Source organism: Glycine soja, chromosome 1, assembly GCF_004193775.1.
Source record: "Glycine soja cultivar W05 chromosome 1, ASM419377v2, whole genome shotgun sequence".
Classification (NCBI taxonomy): Eukaryota; Viridiplantae; Streptophyta; class Magnoliopsida; order Fabales; family Fabaceae; genus Glycine; species Glycine soja.
In genome coordinates this window covers 44,244,271-44,267,641 of record NC_041002.1, presented here as the reverse complement: position 1 = coordinate 44,267,641, position 23,371 = coordinate 44,244,271, and the positions used below count along the sequence as shown (strand labels likewise).

General features: G+C 38.1%; 1 pseudogene; it reads right to left on the bottom strand.

Moving 5' to 3' along the window:
- Positions 1–3,250: 3,250 nt before the first annotated feature.
- On the bottom strand, positions 3,251–3,766 carry LOC114405236 (annotated as a pseudogene).
- Between the last annotated feature and the right edge of the window lie 19,605 nt (positions 3,767–23,371).

The following is a 23,371-nucleotide window of genomic DNA, read 5'->3' as shown; positions in this document are numbered from 1 at the left end:
CCTTTTTCTAAAATGTATTGTCTGAACACTACTTTTCCAAGACATATTTATTGAACAATCATTTTTCCTAATATGCATACCAACCATATTAAATATAGATATAATCTAAATTGTTTATGTTTTTTGTGTCATCTGAACCATTGATATGATATGGGTCACGGGAGTATAGTAAACCATCTAATATAAATAACAGTAGGGGTTTGATGCAATTCAACACCTTTGCTTGATATTCAACATATTGCTTAAAACATGAAAAGTGTATCTACTCTTGTGTATTTTAATGGTGACATGATTCCATTATCTGAAGGAATATTGTTTGAATGTCCTAGTGGTCCTCAATTTGTTACAATAAGTGACCACATGTTGCTTGATGCCTTAAGGAAAACAATTATTGACACCATCAGAGGTTCAGAATATTACTTGATCTTTTTTATTGTCAACCAATTTTTCATTAGTGATGATTGTGTTGAATACAATTGTATGAAGGTTAAACGTAGCGATGATGTGGGGAAAATGTTTTTCATATTTTTGGAATTTAGTAGCAAATGTCCAATTGAGTTGAATGCAAATTTTAGTCGATCTTCAGATGAAATCCTTGCCCTGCTATGCAAACCAATGAAACAAAGATCGATCTGTTGATGATCATTGCTCTGATGAATGTTAAATATGTGTAATCATATTTTTACTTTATCAAAATCATACATTATTTATTTATTTTATTTTGAAAAAAAGTTTGTATTATCAATGTTTATTTAGTTGTTGTTTATCCAAATATTTGTTTTATGAATCAATCGAACAGTTGTTATTTATTACTATTAGACACATGTTGTTTAAATAGTCGACGAATACAAAAAATAAGTAAATGAAACACTCCATCAACTAAAAAAAAATATATATGTCAAAGCAATAAAAATTTGTATAAATAATAATAATTAAATAATCATCTATCTCTGTCACCCTTCTTCTTGCTGCCCTTGGCAGCCATCTTCCTTTGTCTCTCTAAGTTGCACCCAGTTTCGAAACCCTCCTATAGCAACAGAGCTTGTTATATGATTTGATAATGATTGGTGCCCTTTGACACAACTTTGAGATCCAACAAGCTTTGCATGACGCCTAACACCATTCGGAATCAATCTTACAAGAATAATTTCAATTAATAACTATTTTTAAAATGATAATTTAGAAAAAAAATTTAACAAAATCCATTTTGATTTATCTCCCAATCTCCACCTAATACATACTTCAGGCGGTAGCTGCGTTGGGATGGACTGTAAATATATAGTAGGTGCCTGCGTAAATTAGGATTGCCCGTGGCCTTCCTTTTAGCTTACGGTTGAAACAGTTTTTTTGGTGTTAAACTTTTCTATTATACCAATACCAAAATGCATAGTACATTTTAAGAACAAGCCGAATTTACAATAATTAGTGAAAATTAACGAAATGTTCATCATCCATAAAAAAAAAAAAAAACATTCATCATGCTAGAGAAAGCTCCTATTATTAGAGGTATCAGCGGTTTGATTTGATTTGCTTTTTAGAGAATTTTTTTTTTCAAATTAAACATAAAAATAATATAAATAATTAATATGTAATTTGGATTGGTTTGGTTGAATATAACACTATATTTATTGCAGTAAAAAATAACCCTATACTCGAATCAAATTAAACTATATTTTTTTTGTTTGCTTTAAATCGGTTTGGTAGTTTATTACATTTAAAAAAAAATAGTTTTACACCACTTTTAAAATTATTTTTAGCTTGTCAACTAATAAAATAAATTGAAAATATAAAATCTAAAAAGTAATAACTAATTGAATCATAATTAAGCCTTCAAAAGGACATTTACATAACTATAAGAAATGGAAAAAAAATACATATAATAATAACTGAATTAAAAATAAGAATTTATAGTAAATTAATCATGCAATATAACAATGTTATAAATTTATAGTCTATTATAACTTAAAATTGTTCAATACATACCATCATTATCGAAATTATGTTGTAGCTTTAGTTAGTATAAAGAGATTTTATATAAGATTATATATAAAATGTTAACATAAATATAATGTATGATTTGTTTGGATTTTCTTAAATAGGAATTGAAATCCAAATCGAATCACAATAATAAAAAATAGATGGAAATTCAATGAATATTCTTCTATTGAGAGCTAAAAACTTATTCCTTAAAATATATATTAAGATTCATTTAAGAAATTAATATCTTTCGATAGTAAAATAGCCCGATTGAGACTTGTATCGCTTATAGAACCAATTCCTAAAAGTAAGATGTCTTTACATACGCAACAACATCTAAGTTATAAAAGTTTAGTGATAAGTGTCCCTTATTCTTTTTTTCTTTTTTAAAAATTGTATGTGATTTTATTTATATGCATAATATAAAAAAATCCATAAAATAATAAGTAGTCTCGTAAGATATTTTTTTTTGTTAAAATGAATATAAGAAATAACAAAAGAATATAAATTGATACTAATTTTACTATTTTATCTTTTTAATTTTTAATGTTTTAGCTCTTCTAATAGACATTCACAATGACCTTAAGTATTGAATTTTTTTTTTTGTGTATTTTATAAAAAATATTGTGATATTTTTTTTGAAAATATTATAAACTATTTATTGTCTCACTAAAAAATTTTCTGAATTTCTCATTGTATACGGACCTAAGAGTGAACCCCAAATTACATGGTTATTTGTCAATTATGTCATCTCATGTTATTTGTTTTTCCTTCAATTATTGATCATTTTCATTATCCTTTAATCAGTTGTGATATTTTAAACGGTTTGTTTTGATTTTAAACAGCCTTACTGTAATGATAAGAGTGGAGTGAATGAATAGAAAAACATTATATTTCTTTTTACACTAACCATAAGGAATAAATTGTTGCTAGCTAATTCAAGTACGTACCTACTCCTCTAGAGATATTTTGGTGTTTATCATGCATCGTTAACTAAGTTGATTAAGCCTGATATGCGAGTTATTGCTTGCTAATTCAATTACCTAGTTCACTAAAAAAATTACGTAGTTCACTAATTCCAGCACCTAATAAAATATCTGTGGTAAATGTTTGAAAGTAGTTAAACCCATATACTCGTATGCTAAATGTTTGAAAAACCTGGTATTTCATATCCTTCGCCATGCATCATCGGCAATCATTATCAACCTTGTATACAGTTCTTGCAAATTGCAATCTTCATAACATGATTAAAAGCAAATAATGCAAAACCTGGTAAACTACTAATTAAACCTCCTCTCATAATCGCAGTAGAACATAGAAACCTGAAACATAGTGTGCCACACATAAACTTAAAGCAAAAATGCATTCAGCTAACTCCTCATCAGTAATGTGAAACATAAATATTGTAATCGTAGACCTAGTTTGTGGATCAAGAAAGACAGTATTAACTTCAGCATACCCCGTAGCAAATCTAAACACCCCACTGCCCCCAATAACAGGAATTTCTCTAAGCTTCTGAGAGATGCGGTTCCTCCCTAAGACTGTGATGGTGCTGCCATTGTACTTCCCTTCGGTTAACATGAAGTTGAAAACCACCAACAGGTTGAACCCCATCTGCGATGAAGGTCTCGTGGAAGTAGAACCGGAAATGGCTAACCTTGTGTTTTTTCTCTAGACCGAGTGTTTCGCGGTCTTGTGAACCGACGAAACGGGTGTCTTCAGCGACTTTGGTTGAAGTGAGGGCTTGGCATGAGATGAGAAGGGACAAGATGAGAAATTGAGTAGCCATGGTCTTGTGCTAGTATGACATGTTGGAATAATGAAAGTGTTTGGAGGGAAGAAATTAATAATCAGAGAGATGTCAGCAAAGTCTGGAGTTTTGCCAAGTGGGAATTATTTTTGAATGGCTGTTTTAGATTAGTATACGCACATCAATACAGGAGGTCTTTTTAACTTTTGTATCTTTCTCTCACGTTGACCAGAATTTAAGCCATACCCTCATCAGTCTTTAATGCAAATCCAATTACTCACATTTAAGGATTGTACTAGTCATTATTCAAGATTCATTAGTGGGCTAACAACATTAGCCACGATCAAGACAGGTAGCACTCAGGGCCGGCCAAACATATTTTTAGGCCTAAAATTAATTTTAAAGTGATATTTTTTTAAAATTAAAAATATTTTTTAACAAAAAGAATAAAACATTTTGTTAAAAGATATCTTTTTTAGTGAGATGAGTGATAAGTGGTAAGCAATTCAAGAATAGAAGAATACAGCGAGAAAATAATAAAGAAGTGATTTTTGGATTAATTTTGGTGAGACTTAGAATATTGAGGTGTTTTTGATATAATCAATTAAGAGATATCTTCATTAATTGTAATTAATCAATAATTAATGTTTCTTATTTTGATATTTAGAGTAATTACTCCCTGTCATATTATAATTTTTGTGTAAAAAAATTGTCTAAAAATAGTTAAGGTTAATTTTTCACTGATATATATATTCCTATGGTGGACAACAAAATCTACAAATGAATTAATGATGATATAAGGTTAGTTTTGTAAAATTATTACTCTCTTTCATCTATTTATTGTTTTTTCTTTATATGTGTAAAACAACCTACGATGACTACTATTTTGGGACAAAGTGAGTATTTTTAAGTGGTAATAAATAAATAAAATTTACCGGCCTTACAAAAATTATATAAAATACTACTCCCTCCATCCCAAAATAATTACAAATTTAACCTTTGAAAAAATTACAAATTAATTGATGTTCTCACTTTTCAAAGTTTTTTAAACCTCCATTTCAAATTTTCCCTATAATAAATAATGTTGTCTTAAAATACTTAATAATACATTTATTGAAAGTAAAAGAGAGAACAAGGGTATTTTAGTAAAATTGTTCCCTAATTAATGCTAATTCTCTTAAAATACTTGCTTTCTTGGTCTATGTGAAAAAACTTCAAACATCAGTCATTTTGGGACAGAGAGGGTAATGTTTGTTGAATCAAATATTGAAGACTTGAAAATTAGTCTTAGGTTTTTGTTTTTAATCATTTAACAATGCCAAACAAGTTTTAAAAGATGTGACCTTTGTATTGGATGCTTTTAGACTAGGCATGATGGGTGATTTAGTATTAGATTTCTTATATCCATGCTTAGTAGAAATCAAACATGGTAGATTAATGAATTGATTTCAAAGTTTCTTAGAAGTAATGAGTTCAACATAGTGTAATCGAGTACAGAGTTTAGTAATCAATTACAAAGGATAAGAATAAGTAACATAAATCACTTCTACTTGAAATTTGGCAAGAATCATCGAATTAATTGATTACCAATTTAAGTAATTGATTACATAAGCTAGTTTTAGTAGAAGGAAGAGTCTATATATGGCTCGAGATAATCGATTACCACATTTAGTAATCGATTAGATTGTGTCTAGAAACATTAGGAGCCCTCTTTGTGTCAAAATAATCGATTACCACATTTGATAATTGATTATTCCAAAACCATAAAAGCTTGAGAAACTCTTTGTGAAACAAGATAATTGATTACTACATTATGTAATCGAGTAGCACATTTTTGGAAATGAAGAAGGAAAAGGAATTTGAATGAATTAATCGATTACCATATTTGATAATCGATTAAATAATCTTTAGTTGTTAAAATTATAAATACCTTCACTTGTTCTTTCTAATTAGTGACCCTTGATACAATCTTATCCTTTAGAAAACACATTCTAAGAGTCATCTAAATGAATTATTCATTTATTCTGCATTTTTTCAAGAGATTCAAGTTGATCAAGATTTATTCATTCTTCATCATGAGTTGATAGTCAAAGGAAGAGCTTGAAGATGTTGTGATATGCACATCAAGGTGTATTCAATCTAATTTTGATTTCTTTGTATATTCTAATGGTTAGGGTTACCAAGGGTTTGTGTGAGTTGATAGGGTTTCAACTCTTGATCCTTCTCTTCTGGGTTCAAGGGAAGAGTAGAATTTTAGGGAATTGCATGTACATAGTGTTTGTACTTGATTCTCTTTTATTGAAAGTTCTAAGGGGTCTTTGAGCATTTGAATGTATGTCCTTTTGAGGACTGAACTAGTATAAATTTTGTGTATGATTCTCTCTTTCTCTAAACGTTAGTTTTGTGAATTAGTCTTGGTAATGGGATTGATGTGAAAGGGCCATAAAACTTTGTTCTTCATAAGTTCTTGTATTCATTGTTTTCATTGTTTGATAATCTTTCTTAAGAAAGTTTTTGAGAAAAACTTGATTACATGAAGGGGTATGTCTTAATTGAATCTAAATGATGATTATGTAAATTTTTTGAAAGAATCTATTTAACCCCCTTCTAGATTTTCAGTTATTCCAACAATGTTAAATGACTTTTTTTAGGAGGTCTAAAGTAAGAGCTTTGCTTGCTTTATATGCCAATTCTGACATTGGACTAGCCCTAAGCAGGAGAGTGTTGGAAAGTTTCTTTAACACCTTGGTTGTAGCAAGTAGTCTTAGACATAAGCTTTACGGGGTTTTATTACATTGTTTGTTTTTAATGTTGTAAAGATAACAATAATTGTATATAAGGTTAATAAGGTTTGCCCATGTTGTTCGGATACAAAAATGAAAAACATATTTTAATTTAAAATTTCAAACAAGGGATAGGACAACACAAGAATATTTGTTTAGCGTTTGATTTCAAAAAGGTTTGCATGATCGAACAAAAAAAGAAGAAGGGACAAAACAAAAACTTATTTTCTTGTTACTTGGTAAAACGTGGAACAACTTTTTGTCCATGAGTACATGATCTCAAAAGACAAAATTACCAACTTTCTCTCTTTTTTTCTCCCCCATTCTTCTTGCTACATCCCACTATTTTATTTGATAATTGATAAACAAAATAAAACACCTCAGTATGCGATTCTTGCTTTCCCACAATCGCCTCCTAGAACCAATTTCCCGCAACCCTCCTATCCCTCATAGTTAACTTCCTTGATGATACATGATTGTATTGCATGCGTAAGTGTTTGGTCATTTTGGGGGATTTGGCCTTTAACTTTTCCAGCACATGCAAGTGACCCATAAACCTTACCCATGCAACAAATATTCGAATTGAATATGCAAAGCACAATACATCAAATCTAGAATCAGAAGATGATCATTCAAAACTAACTCGCATATGATTATCTATTTATCTTTCTTCCTTTCACTTTATGCAACGGAATACGAGGATTTGGGATTATAATTTTGGGGATTTTTATTTTCTTGTTTTTTTATTGGGTTAAACAAAGGAATGTTTAGGATATGATGAAACAATGGCATTTGAGAAATGAGGTGAAATTAATTAGCAGACTTTGATTTGTGAGTTTGATGTTGTTGTTGGATGCGAAAGTGTTAGTTGATCCCGGTAAAGAGATGTTTGAGGGTGGGGGTTTGTTTCAATGTTGTTTATGATGGAAATTGCCTCAAACGAATGGTGGTCAACATAGGGATTTTGGGGAGAGAGATAATTTGGTAAAATGGATGTAGGATATGATCTATGAAATTAGATTAATCGGAGGGTTTAAAATTTTGGTTCATGACCCTAGCCTTCTTGAATAATATAAGTATTTTAAGATAATTAATATTAAAAAAGGTATTATGGTAAATTTTACTTGTGTTGTCCATTGCTCATCAAACAATCTACATGATAAAAATTTGTCCTGTAACTTGAATACATGTCCTGTGTTGTTGTACTTGTGTTGTACCTTGGTGTATATCAAATGCACCCTTAGAACACAAGATATGTTAATATAGATTTATAAGAGAGAATAGTTTTACAATTATGTATGTTTCAGAAGGGTAACAATACAATAACTTAAATCTAATAGATTTAAGAGATTAAAGTCAATTTTTAAAAAGATATTAAAGACTCAAATGAATTTTAGTATAACAATAAGGGATAAAAATGTGTTTTATTCTATAATAACCATACTACTCGGATTCAGCAAGCATACGTACTCAATGGCCAGTCGGGTGGTCTACTCAAAATATAGAGAATCTGGCGGATCTAATTAAGGCAAGAGAGAAACTCTATCTTTTACCAAAAAGATAGATATATCCCCAAATACTGATAATTACCTTTTGTTAGAGGAAAGATAAGACACAATCATATTTTTCCCTATTTACATTATCTTATGAGGGAAACTGAGATTTATCATCGAATTTCACCTCTCTAAAAGTGGTTCTCATGGTTCGGTTAAACCAACTCTAATCCAACCTACTTTAAGATACCTGCCATACCTCTCAGCCACTAACTTGAGTGTCGAAGTGTCTTCATAGCTACTCCCCACCATTGTTCATGGAGGAGCTCACGAATAAGAATCACCATGAGGAGGTTTTGCTAAATTCGGTAAGAACATTTGGCACCCATTGTGGGGCCAAACAAAAAATTTCCCTTCGACCACTACATAAACAATGACAATGAATGATGATGACACTAACAACGCTGACCAAGGAAAGTGACCATGTGAGTAGGAATCCACCATGCTGGGGATGCCTGGCATGGATGGCCCTGAAAAGGGGAACCCAACAAACGTGGCGAGTTCTCGCGTTAGGAGCTTGATGATCACTTGTTGATCATCTCCATGAAAAGAGAGATGAATACCTTGAAGCAAAGAAACTCGCATTAGATGGAGAATCTTCAAAAGAAGGACATCACTCTTAAAGAGAAGTACCCAAAGCTTTAAGAGGACCATAATGCAAATTTGATTGCAACAACTACAATCTAGCAGACCCATCTGGTCAGGATCGACGAGGCTGATACTATGTGGTGATAAGTGTCATATTTAAGTTATTTTTGGGATTAAAATGTTAGCACTTATCTTTTTATTGTAATAGTTTTCTTATTAACATCCCTTAAATGTAGTTGTTTTATATATATAGTGCATTTACTAATATTTTTGTTTAAATATGGAAGATTCATCCATGATTTTGTAGGTTTTGATGGTTGTTTGTTGGATCTAGAAACCAATTTAAAAGGAAGGGAAAAATGACCATTTTTCTAAGATTTCAGACAACCATTCACCCAGGCTAGCAACCAGATCGCCTAGGCTAATCAAGTTTCTTCAGGCCTAAGCAAACAACTCGCCTGGGCTAGCTATAGCTTGCTTAAGCGAGTGAGTACCTTGAGCATTAGGCAAGCAAATCACCTGGGCGAGTTTTGTCTGCACCTCATGGCTCAAATTCTATATAAACCGTGCAAACCAGAGGCAGAACACAGAACCAAAAGAAAAAACCAGGGGAAGCTCGCTGTAAGGAAGAAAGTGCGAGAAAGTGGAGTCAGGCGCTATAGAGTTATGACTGTGGATCGCATCCTTCGTCATTTCTCCTATTGATATTGTAGTATGTGCAATGATCGGCTACTTTCTTCAAAGGACCAGATGCAATCTTCGTACCCTTATGTATCTCTTTTGATATTTTATATATGTATGAATCTTTTCTACTCATTACTAGTGATTTCATTTTGTTCATAATGTTTGATTCTATTTGATCACTAGTTTTATGAAAATGGATTTTAAGTTTAACTGGAAAGTACTCTTAGAATTTGAAATAAATGAATTTACTCTTTACGTTACGTTACTAGGAATAGAGCATAACGTTTTGATTGCAAATAACACAAGATTATAATTGTAATGCTTGGATATTTATTTCATATGCGAGGGATCAATATTTGATAAATATCCTTAGGATTCTCGAGTGCGAGAGATCGATTCAGGGTAATTTAATGTGTGCATCAGTAATGTAAGAAAATGATTTATATATTTTAATTTTATTAAGCATGTTAAGGGTATGAACGATGAAATCCAATCCTATGGTTTTCTTATATTAATTAAATTTGTTATTATTGTTTTCATAATTTTATGTATTTTCGACGCACTAAATTCCATTATTTCCGTTATTCCATTACTTTAGTTATCTTTTGTTAGTTAGAAAAACTCACGATATTTCAATTGAATTAGTACATAAATATTAAATTGATAACCTTTTTCTGAAGGAATTGAGTAACTCGAGTCCCTATGGAGACGACCTCTTTTATAAATTTGTAACCTGCGATGACATTGGTACGCTTGCCAATAGTCTAACACGTGGCGAGAAGGGACTCCCTATATCATGCAACCAATTTAAAGAGCAGCAAACCTTGACTCTCGGCTACATCCCTTTGTTGATGGGATCATGGAGGCACATCTTCCGCTTAGATGGAAAATACTGACCATCATGGTTCATGGTTATCAAACTCTTGAGTCAACTCACTAACTCTTACAAGTTTATGAGTCCACTTGCATTTTTGCAAGTTGGCACATGTGTAAACTCTCTTTTTAGCAGAGTCAGTAGATTCTATGCAAGCTCGCTAGACTCTCGAGTTTACCACCGAGTCAGTAAGTTAAAAAAATTAGATCAAAACACATGTCATTTTGGGTTATTTTTTGCTCATTTAGGGTTCAAAATACCTCTATTTGGTATGTCATTCTTGAATTAAAGAATCCTCGCCTCTAACAACATCAAACCCTCAACGAGAATGTTCTACCACTTTTATCATCTCTGCAAGTTATTATTTAATAGTGATGCATTATTAGACTTAGTTATTTAAGTATTGTAGAATTTACAGTTTACTATTTTACTTTATTATGTTGTTGAAATATTAATTAGTATGTTATTTATAGTTATTTTGTTATTATTTTTATATGAAGTAGACTTCTACGAGTCAATTCTATAGATCACCCACGAGTCTACATAGACTTTCGAGTTTAGTAACCTCGTTGACCATCTTTCGATATGATGGGCTCTTAGACCCAAATAAGCACGTGGACACATATCACATAAATGAGTTTGTTTGTGAATGATGACACGATCATGTGTTGAGTGTTCCTAACCACACTGAAAGGAGCAACACGTCACTGGTATACTCGATTGTAAAGAAACTCCATTGACCCACTTGCAACTCTTAGGATGTGTTTCAAAGCATAGTACACAATGAGTAGACCACATCACTTAACAGTAGCGACACTCGTTAACATTCGCCAAGGCGAGGATGAATCCCTAAAAGAATTATGGAGAGGTTCTCACCAATTTTAGTTTGAATTTGAGACCTAAGTCCAAAAATAGCACTTACCTTGATGATCATGGCATTGATGTCTGGCCCCTTCTTGGACATCTTATGCAAAAAACCATTGGCAACATTGGACGAGTTGAGAGCAAGGTTTGCTAGATTCATCAAAATGGAGGAGATGACCAAATTCTGAGAAAAAGTGTGTGGAGAATCATCAAAGAAATTGGTGAAGCTAAAGGCTGGGATCGAGGGTAGTCGCAATTGAGGAAAGTCAGGATCAAGGACACTCCACTGACGGATAGTCGAGGTCGAGTATTAGAGGAAGCATGCAATGTAGAGCTGATCTAGTTGCTGGCTAAGAATCAACCTCCACTAAGGGAAAATAAGTCAAAATATTGTTGTTATCACTAGATTGCTGGTCACAACACCAAAGGATGCACTACCCTCAAGGAAAAGATAGAAAAATTGATCAAGAAAAGGGAGTTGCAAAGATTCATTAAGGACAAGGAACCTTCACGAGAGCAAGAAAGGGAGTGCAATAAGAGTTGAGAGCACAACAGGACACAAGAGACAAAAGAATTGTAATGCTAGGATGAGACTTCCCCAACCAAAACTTAGATTCTAGGAGTGATCAACACGATAACAGGAGGATTTGTAGGTGGTGGAAGCTCAAACTAGGAGCGCAAACACTATGTTTACAACCTTAAGACTATACTCTTAATCTTAGCTGAAAAGAAGGTCATGAAAAGCCTACCCCCCCCCCCCCCCACTTTCATGAATAAGGATTTTGAGGGGATAAAGAGAATGCACAATGATCCCATGGTAGTAAAAGTAGAGATTCCTAATTTCTTAGTGTGCAAAGTCTTGATTGACTAGGGAAGCTCAGTTGATATCCTCTAATAGTCTGCCTTCAAAATATTAGATATTCTAGAAAGTAAAATCAAACCATTCTCGGAACAACTCATAGGCTTCTTAGGAGGGATAAATGACACAATGGGGCATGTCAACTTGCTAACCACTTTCAAAGATGAGAAAGGTTCCAAGACCATCATGATCAGGTATATCCTAATTCATGCTCTCACTTCTTACAATATATTAATTGGGTGGCTTTCACTTAATGAATTGGGGCTATTATTTCAACTCCCTATTTGGCGATGAAATTCCTGAGTACGAGTGGGAAGATTATCACCGTTAAAGCCGACCAAGAGAAAACATGAGAATGTTATGCTACAAGTCTCAAGATTATCAAGGGGAAGAAGGTGGCAAAGCCTAAAGTACAACTAATAGCATACACCTCTCTCACCAACATTCCAAAAGCATAACTTGACCCTAGAGAAGTAGAGCTGAGGGAAGAACCCACTTAAGAAGTGAAACCCTTCTAGCCTGGAAAAGAACCATCTCGGTGCATGAAACTTGGATGCTAGATGAGTAAAGAAATAGAGGAATCCATAGCCTAAGTGCTAACAAAAAATGTCAACCTTTTTGCATGGTCATCATCAAACATGCCAAGAATCGACCCTAAGTTCCACTGTCATCGGCTAGCCATCTATCCTGAGGCTAGACTAGTTGCATAGAGGAAGAGAAAACTCGGCCCTAAAAGAGGAAAATTTGTGGATGAAAACACAAAAAAGCTCCTAAATGCAGGATTTATCAAAGAAGTGCAATATGCCACATGGTCAACGAATGTGGTAATGGTAAAAAATTATAACAGAAAATGGAGGATGTGCACTGGCTACACAGTTAAACAAAACCTACCCTAAAGACTCATATTTGCTTTTGAGTATAGATCACCTAGTTGATAGAACATCCAGATTTCCCATCCTTAGCTTTTTAGATGCATATTCTGGGTATAACCAAATACATATGTTCAAGTAGGATAAGGAGAAGACTACATTCATGACTAATATGACTAGTTATTGCTATTTTATGTCATTCGGTCTTAAGAATGAAAAAACCACATATCAAAGATTGATGGAAAAAATATTCGTCCACCAACTTGGGAGAAATCTAGAAGTCCATGTCTACATGGTGGTCAAAAGCATGAACACCACCTTTCATATAGAATACTTGCCAGAGATAAGAAAGCAATGCATGAGGTTAAATCTTGGGATGCACATTCAATGTACAAGGAGGAAAATTCTTTGGATTCATGCTTACCTATACAAGAATTAAGGCCAACCTAGAGAAGTGTGTGACCATCATTGAGATGAGAAGTCCAAACACTCTGAAAGAAGTACAAAGATTCACCAGCTGATTACCAGCACTATCCAAATTTATATCAAGAGCACTTGACATGGACAAGACTTTCTTCAAACTATTGAAGAAGCATGAGGGAACAAAGTGGAACGAGAAATGTGAAGCCAACTTTCAGAAGCTCAAAGAGTTCCTCACTTTACCACCTATCCTCATTAGCCTTTAACCAGGGAAAAACCTGATTTTGTACTTAACAATATCTGAACATGCCATAAGTTTAGTAGTCGAGGTAGAGGAAGGAAATAATTAGACTCATGTTTACAACATTTGTTGATTCCTCAAGGATACAAAGACTCGATATCAGATGATTAAGAAGTTAGGCTTAGCTCTAGTCACTTCTGCTAGAAGACTAAGGCCATGTTTCTAGAGTCACCATATAGTGGTTCAAACAGATTGATGCAATCCTACCTCGCAAGGGCATTGGATAGAAGACTCCAAGTAGATTGGGCCAGAGATGGAAGAGAAGGTCCTAGGGTTCTCATGAGCCTTAGGGTAGATTTCGGGCCCATGGGCTAAGTATGAGCCCACTTATCTTTGTACATATTAGATTAAAGTTTCATTATTTCTTGGGCATTGTATTTAGGGCTCCATAATGTAGGTAGGGTACCCTTGAAATGTAGGAATTTTCAGCCCTTGTATTTTAGGGCACCTAGACTAGTTTTTGTATTAGGGGCAGTTTTGTAATTTCACATGAATTAAGTGAATATTTGATGTGTGTGGTTGGAAATAATTTTAATTGAATTGGGATAAGCCCAATCCAATTAAATTTTAGAGGGGGAGGTGAGCATTTGCTTGCTACACCCCATTGCCACATCATATAGTCACACTTTGTGCATGTCCTTCATGCTTTACATGCCTCATGACACCTAAGTACACTTAGTGGAGAATCTTGGACTTGATCTTGGATTAGTGGGCTGAACCATAGCTAAAATTCACTAATCATAATTAGTGAAATTTTGGCTCCAAAATTTGGTTCCACAAATTCAATTTCAAATTCAAGTGAAATTTGAAAAGAAATTCAAATTTCCCTCCAATTTTGTGTGACACTTAAGCTATAAATAGAGGCCATGTGTGTACATTTTTTTCAACTTTGATCATTTGAGAATTAAACTTCAAAGTTCAGACTTCTTTAGAGGCACTAAATTTCGTGCTATTCTCTTCCTCTCCATTCATTCATCTTCTTCTACCTTCAAGCTCTTATCCATGGTTTCCTATGGTGGTGAGCTTCTTCTAGACTCATCTTTTCCTTGAAGTGGCATCTCCAATCATCATTCTCCTTCTCCATTCCGCTGCTATCAAACTTTAAGAAGCAAAGGACTCCATTGATGAATAAGATCCAAGGCCTACAAGCTCCAATGGAGCTACATCACAGATCACCCTATCTGAACAGTGTTGAAGAAACCAGAACTCGCAGGCTGAATGATAGCTTGGTTGGTTGAACTTTCGGAATTTAGAATCAAGTATAAACCAAAGGGGCCTATGAAGGCTTAGTGCCTAGCTGACTTCGCAGCCAAGTTGACAACCACTACAGAAGTAGAGTCATCATGGTGTAAGCTATATGTAGATGAATCGTCAAACCCCAAAGATAATGAAGCAAGAGTTATTTTAGAAAGCCTCGATGAGGTAATCTTAGAGCAATCCTTTCAGTTTGAGTTCGAAACAACAAACAACCAAGTCTAGTATGAAGCCTTCTGTCATACCCTAATTTCGTCTAGGGATTATTACTTGATGATATGCAACCTTTGATCGGCCACTTTGGGATACTTGGCATCCTTTGTTTCACAATATGTGAAGTCTCGAGACATGCCGGAAATCAAGAGGAAGCAGGCTTACGCGATCCGTGAAATTCTGTAATGTGGCGGAAACCAAAATGAGGTATTTTTGCGCAATCCGTGAGTTTCCGTAACTTCTTCGAAAGCTAAAAAAGAGTAAATAAGTGATCCGTGAGGATTCGTAACCTTACGGAAAGAAAATAGGTGTCGTTACGAAATTCGTAAAGTTTCGTAACGTTACAGAAAAAGAATTACCAAAAAAAGTAGAAGGGGGTGCATTTAGTAAAAAGGGGGCTACAAATAGCAATCAGGCCCACTTGGGCCTTCCAGTTTCTTCCTCCAGAAGGCGGTTGCTTCTGGAGGAAGCAACCTTGCTCGCCTAGGCGAGCTGGGTGGCAAGCTCCTCCCCTATTTTGCTATAGATAGGGGAAGGAGTGAAGAGGAAAGGGGTTCAACCTTTTTGGCACTTCTTATTCTCTCAAAATTGCTGAGGAAAATTGTTTCCGTGAAGAAAATCCAAGCCGAGGCGTTTCCGTAACGTTTCCGTGAGTAATTACGCGAAGATTTTCAACCGTTCTTCGATATTCATCGTTCGTTCTTCGTTTTCTTCAGTCTTCAACTGGTAAGTACCTCAAACCGAGCTTTTCAATTCATTCTATGTACCCGTGGTGGTCCACATTTTTTTTCATGTATTTTTATTCTCGTTTTCATTTACTTTTCGTACCCCCTTTTGACGTGCTTCAGTCATTTATCGCATAATCAAAAAATAAAATAAATTTCCATCGATCATTTGATTTGTAATATCCGTTAATTTCTGTTAAAATGAATTCCGACCGTTCGGTCGTGCCGTAACCACGTTGGAAATCAAAAAAGAGGTAAAATAATAATATAATAATAAAAAAATACCTTTTAGTAAAACAAAGCGAAAAATCAATCGGACATTTTCTCTTTGGGATTTCTCATTCTTAATCGAATTGACTAATAACTAAAGTGAAACTAAGGCTAAAATCAACTCGCCTAGTCAAGCTCGTCCACAAAAAAGGTCACTAAATGGGGTTTGAAAGTTTATCATTTCAGTTTTCCTTATCAAGTAAATGGATCATTTTTAAGGTCCAACGCCTTAAAATGATCACTTTTCAAGTAAAAAGAATCACTTGATTCACTCTTAAGAAAGAACTGCGTAGGTCTGATTTCCTCTTCGATGGAGGGTACGTAGGAGCAAAAGTCCCGCTTTTGTCGACCTCAAAAAATAAAAAGAAATAAAAGTTAAGGTAATGCAATTTCCACAATTCTAAAAAATAGGTTGTTGTTCTTTGAGACAAACGTGAGAGGTGCTAATACCTTCCTCAAACGTAAATACAACTCCCGAACTTAGAATTTTCATTTTGACCGGTTTCCTTCGGTTTTTCTGACGTTTCCCACAAATAAACGTTGGTGGCGACTCCGCGCATCTTTCCTCCTTTGGAAAGCGCACCCATGAGCCTCGCCTCGCTCGCCCGCAAAAGGGCATGTTGCGACAGTTGGCGACTCTACTGGGGATCATTTTGTGAGTTAGGCCTATTTTAAAGAATTGTGGAATTGTGAAACCTTGTGTGTGCGTTTATTAAACTGTGTAAAATGTAATAATTGCTGTCTTTTCCACATTTTTACACTAAGCACCCACGGGTTTGAGTAAAAAAAAAGGGGGGCCCTACACCCGGGTTCATGGGAATTTAAGGAGTGGAGGTGAATCTATCATCATGCTAGGTCTCCGACTTGCTTGATAATAGTGAAACCTCGTCTAGAGCTTTTTCTCTTTATAATGTGTTGTCGCTGGTATTCCATACCGCCACAATATTATTATCTTGAGTGATGATACCTCTAGAAAACAGTCGTGTGAGTCATGAATTGTTGGGGAGTAGTTATTAGAGACCCCTAGATATTGTCCTATAGGTTCCCAAATAGGGGCAAAGAGCAAACACGCTCCGTGCCATTCGTTCTCATGAATTTTTTGGTAAATAGCACTAGTTTATAGTTTTGCTAGTGATGTTTGGTTTCTTTAGAGTAATACGTAACTTTTTTAATACTACGTTGAGGTGCCATCATGCCCAAAACGTAGCATTAAAATTGGATCTCTGCGGTCTCGTATGTGTGAATTACCCCTTTGTTTTGTTTTCTTTCCGTTTCATGCATACGCATTGCATCATTCATGTCAGAGTCTTGATCCACCCTTTTTTAGGTAAATGATGGGGACAAATCAAAACGGCAAAAGGTTTTATCAAGTCAAGGTTAAGAGTCTAGATGCCACCAGCCTCAAGGAATTGGGACGATTGATGGGACCTCTCCAAAGGCAAGCCTTCCGCAAAGTGTATGGAAAGATTCTAGATTTGACCGCAGCGGAGGTGTTTACGGAAGCTGTCGTATCCCTCGCCCAATACTATGACCAGCCGTTGAGGTGCTTCACGTTTGGGGACTTCCAAATGGTACCGACTATTGAAGAGTTTGAGGAAATACTAGGATGCCCTCTTGAGGGAAGAAAACCGTATCTTTTCTCCGGGTTTCTTCCCTCCTTGAGCAAGATTGCAGCTGTGGTTGGGGATTCGGCAAAAGAGTTGGATCGCATGAAGCAAACTCGCAACGGCGTCGTAGGCCTGCCACGGAAATACTTGGAAGGCAAGGCAAGGGATATGGCGAGCCAAGAGAAGTGGGGCCCGTTTGCGGATATACTAGTTTTGTTGATTTTTGGGGTTGTCATCTTTCCGAACGTGGACGGTTTGGTGGACTTAGCCGCGATTGATGCTTTCCTCGCATATCACCATAGCAAGGAGAGTCCAGTGGTGGCTATCTTGGTGGATTTGTTTGACACCTTTGACCGGAGGTGTGAGAAAAATAGTGCACGGATTGTCTGTTGTTTACCCGCTCTCTGTGTGTGGTTGGTTTCACACCTATTTCAACAAGACACAAGACACCCGTGTCCGCTTCAAAGTTATCACTTATACGCCAAAAAAGGAAGAGTCGATTGGGACCAACATTTGGTAGGGATAGGGGGTAGCGCAATCAATTGGTTTCCTCGATGGAAGGAAGGCAAGGAGGGAGTCCTTTTCTCATGTGGGGACTACCCTAATGTTCCGTTGGTAGGGACAAGGGGTTGCATTAACTATAATCCCGCACTTGCCATAAGACAGTTAGGGTACCCCATAAGGGGAGCGCCAACAGAGGAGAGTCTCTCGCCTCTCCGTGTGAGGGATCTAGGCGCGCAAAGTCTCAAGGTTATACAAAGAGTCCACAAGGCGTGGAGAAGTCCGTTGAGGAAAGACAAGGAGCTTAGGGGCATCCGTAATGGCGTCATCGGTGGTTATCATGGATGGCTAAGAGTTCACACGCGAGGGTTAGATTGGCTCTCCAAGTTGAAAGTTATCGATGAGGAGAACTTCGAAGCTCCGGAGGAAGATGAAGAAGTCCAAGCTCTAAAATTAGAGCTAGGAAGGCAAGACTCGCCAAGGAGAAGTTCAAATCAGCTGCTACACACATCAGGAAAGAGTGCACCGAGTTACAAGAGGAAAACGCGGCCACTGCAAGAGCCCTTGAACAAGAAACCAAAAGGGCCCGCAAGGAGGAGCATGGCCGAGAGAAATTCCGAGGAGCATTGTGGGGTAGCAACAATGAGCTCAGGCTCCGAAGAGAGGAAAGAGACCAGTCACGGGTGCATGGCATGATCTTAAAAGAAGAGTTAACTGCTTGCGCAAGGTCCAAGAGGAGTTTGGCTCAACACTTGGAAGCCATGGAGCAAAGCATGCTAGCTATCATAGGGCAGTACAAGGAAGAGTTGAACCAGTCTGTGACCCATGAACAAAAGCTAGTGGAGGATTTTGCACAAGTGTACGCCGAAATAGAAGCAAGAGGGAGGGTGATTGATGCATTGCATCAAGAAGCGACTATGTGGATGGATAGGTTCGCCTTGACCTTGAATGGAAGTCAAGACCTCCCGCGTCTATTAGCCAAAGCAAAAGCCATGGCCGAAGTGTGTACGGCCCCCGAGGAGATTCATGGGCTAATCAATTATTGTCAACACATGATAGATTTGATGGCCCATATAATTAGAAATCGTTAGGTTCTCTTGTAACACCTTTGTATAATCTTGGCTAGATGAAAGCTTTGTTCTTTTTATAAAATGAGAAGTTCTGAACTCATCACGTTATCTAAAAAAACTTGGGGTGGATCCAAGTGCTCCGATCATTCATTTGCATATTCATGTTTTGGTGGCATACTCACCGTTGTTTATTTCTTTAGGGATTTCATCATAACTAAGAAAGCACAAAGGCACCCCTATAACACTCGATCCATAAAAATGGATAATGAAGAGGGCGTGCAGGAACAGATGAAGGCCGATCTATCGGCCTTAAAAGATCAAATGGCTTCCATCTCAGAGGTCATGCTAAAACTCCAGAAAACCATAGAGGATAAAGCCACAACAACCGCCTCCAGTACATCTAGGGAAGCGGAGCCGGTGCTATAGCCCGCCTTAAATCTGGGCCAAGACAGAAACACGGCAGTGTTTGGTCGGAGGTATAGTCCGCAAGCTTACCCCTATGGCTTGCCTCTGGACTTCACTCCCCGTGCCGCTCCGGAAGATGTAAGCCAAGCCCCTACCTTCGAGGGGCAACTTCCTCCTTATGCCGATTATCCTGTGCAAGACGATGAGGAAGGAGATACCCATCTCGGCCCCCTGCTCCACCTCAAAGATCCATCCCCCCATGAACTACCCCAACCAAACATAGTCCGCCACGTCCCATCTTCACCCGCACCCGTAATCGAATCCGTTCCCTTCGCAGAGGATAAGGGAAAGATTGATGCGCTTGAGGAGAGGCTGAGAGCGGTAGAGGGCCTCGGCAATTACCCATTCTCGGATCTAGCGGACCTATGTCTCGTGCCCAACATCGTCATCCCTCCCAAGTTCAAAGTACCGGACTTTGATAAGTACAAAGGGACGACATGTCCGAAAGGGCATCTTCGGATGTATTGCCGAAAGATGAGGGCGTATTCTGCGGACGAAAAGCTGTTGGTCCATTTCTTTCAAGACAGCTTGGCCAGAGCGGCTGTAGCATGGTATACCAATCTGGAAGCTTCCCAGATCCGATCATGGAAAGACTTGGCAACTGCCTTCATTAGGCAGTACCAGTACAATACGGATATGGCTCCCGATCGAAACCAGCTTCAGAGTATGACTAAGCGAGAGCATCAATCCATTAAGGAATATGCCCAAAGATGGAGAGATCTCGTAGCCCAAGTCGTACCACCCATGACGGAGAAGGAGATGATCACAATTATGGTGGATACGTTGCCTACGTTCTACTATGAAAAGCTCATAGGTTACATGCCAGCTAACTTTGCGGACCTCGTCTTCGCCGGAGAAAGAATTGAATCAGGACTGAGAAAAGGCAAGTTCGAATATGCCTCCAACACGGCCCCCAATAACAATAGAAGAGCCCCAGTGGTGGGCACAAGGAGAAAAGAAGGAGATACCCACGCGGTCACCACCGCCCCAACATGGATGAAAGCACCCCAAAATATCCAAAGCTCATACCAGCCTAACCCCCCGAACTTTTCAATCCGAGCCAGGAATTCCCTCCCGACTCAAGTAAAAGGACCACCCGCAGCAGAAAGAGCGCCGGCCCAACGCACAGCTCCAGCCGCTCCCCGGCTAGTCAATAATACAGCCCCCGGCGCGAGCTATAAATATGCACAACACCCGCCCCCGAAAGATAACTTCTCTCCTATTCCCATGGCATACTCCGAATTATGGCCTTCATTATTGGAGAATCATTTGGTGGTGGCCATACTCGGAAGGGTCTTCCAGCCACCCTACCCCAAGTGGTACGACCCGGGTGCCAAGTGTGCGTACCATAGTGGAGCTCCCGGACACAACATTGACTCCTGCATCCCATTCAAGTATAAGGTGCAGCACCTGATTAGTGCCAGCTGGCTATTGTTTCAAGAGGAAGGCCCAAATGTTAAAACTAATCCGCTAGTTAGTCATGGAGGGGCTAGCGTGAACGCCATCGAAGAGGATGGGCCATCGCGGGCAAAGAGTTTAGGAGAGGTAGCTACTTCCAGACGCTTCATCTACCAATCGCTGCAAGCAGCGTGTATGGTCTCCCGTGGCGGAGGCGAAAGGGACGAGTGTTTGTTTCACCTCAGGGAGTCACACGACATGGAAACCTGTCCCGCGGTAGAAGAATTACTTCAACGGCTCATGGACTGGGGGCAGCTTGAAGTGTCCAAAGGAGGGAAGGAGGAACCACATATTTGCATGCAGTCGGAAGAAAGGAAGGTTCCCCTAACCCCCAAGGCCCTAGTAATATGTTTTACTAGGAAAGAGACCGGCTCCACACCCATATACCCCCGGACAGCACCCAAGCCAACGCCTTTTGCATATCAAAGCAATAAGGCCGTTCCGTGGAAGTATACCCCTCCCACGTTCGGCGAAAGAGTTGCAACCGAAATTGACTCCCTGTCAGCCAAGGTGACCAACATCACCGGCCTCAGTGGCGTAACCCGCAGTGGTCGGGTGTTCGCTTCCCCTCACTCGACGGAGTTGCCCTCCAAGGGGAAAGCGCCCATTGTCCAAGAGCCCACAGACGTAGCCACCCCCTCGAAAGAAGTGGATTCTCCGGTGGTAAAAGGGGCTGAAAAGAAAGAGGGTCTTCAAGGAAAGAACGTGACTTTGGAAGAGGCCCATGAGTTCCTCCGCCTCATCCAACAAAGCGAGTTTAAGGTAGTCGAGCAATTGAATAAAACTCCAGCAAGAATCTCGTTGCTTGAACTACTCATAAACTCCGAGCCTCATCGTGCGCTGTTGATAAAAGTCCTTAACGATGCCCATATAGCACATGATATCTCAGTGGAGGGTTTCGAAGGCATCGTTAATCATATAACCACCAACAATTATATCGTGTTTGCGGAAGAAGAGATTCCCGTAGAGGGGAAAGGACACAACAAGGCTCTTCATGTGTTGGTGAGATGTATGGACCATGTTGTCGCAAAGGTACTTATCGACAATGGATCAAGTTTGAATGTGATGCCGAAGACCACTTTGGAAAAGCTTCCTTTTAGTGCGTCACGTTTAAAACCAAGCTCGATGGTGGTACGAGCCTTTGATGGTACTCGGCGGGAAGTGATGGGGGAAATCGACATTCCCATTCAGATAGGCCCCCACACTTGCAATGTGGTGTTTCAAGTGATGGACATAAATCCCACCTATAGCTGTCTCTTGGGGAGACCTTGGATTCATGCGCTAGGAGTGGTCCCTTCGACACTTCACCAAAAATTGAAGTTCGCAGTGGGCGGACTTTTAGTGATAGTATCGGGTGAAGAGGATATGTTGGTGAGTTGCCCCTCCTCCGCACCATACGTAGAAGCGGCGGAAGAATCATTGGAAACGGCTTTCCAATCCTTCGAGGTGGTGAGCTGCGCCTCTGTGGAACCAAGTCCATTGCTACCTTCTCTCTCCAACGCGGCAATAATGGTGGCACGAGTTATGCTCAGGAACGGATTTGAGCCCAGAATAGGTCTAGGCAAGGACGGCCTCGGGAATGCCGACGTAGTCGATATTAAGGGAAATCCGTACAAGTATGGATTGGGGTATGAACCCGGGATGCCGGGGAGGAGGAATGTGCCGTCAAGATTTCGGGCGGATAGAGTATGGCCCGGCCGTATTAGCCAGTGTTTTACTAGTGCCGAAATGGTGCCCGAGGAAGAAGTGGCCATAGTAGGAGAGGAGTTCCCTCAAGACCCACCAAATTTCGTGCAACCATGCCATCCTGATTCCCAAGTGGGGAACTGGCGCGTGATAAGCCAGTCAGAGGTCTATACCGCTGATTCAATGTAATTAGAGCCTATAGACTTCCATTCTCTTTTGTTTTGTGAAACCTACCTTAATTAAATAAACAAAGAGATCTTGTTTCATCTGTTCTTGCAGTTCCACCTTTTCTCATATCATTTTGCATGTTTTTGTTTATTTTGTCTTGTTTGGTATAGATATGAGGGTCGATTCTTTGAGGATCCTAACAACGAGGGTTTGACGATCGATTTCGACCGAGATGTAAGCCAAATGATGAACGAAGAAGAGGAAGAGGACGTCCTTTCACCAGAGTTGGAGAGGTAGATCGCTTAGGAAGAACGTGAAATGAAGCCTCACCAAGAAGAAACCGAACTGGTGAACTTAGGGATCGGAGAGGAAAGGAAAGAGGTAAAAGTAGGAACTAGTATGACCACACCTATCCGCCAAGGCTTGATAACC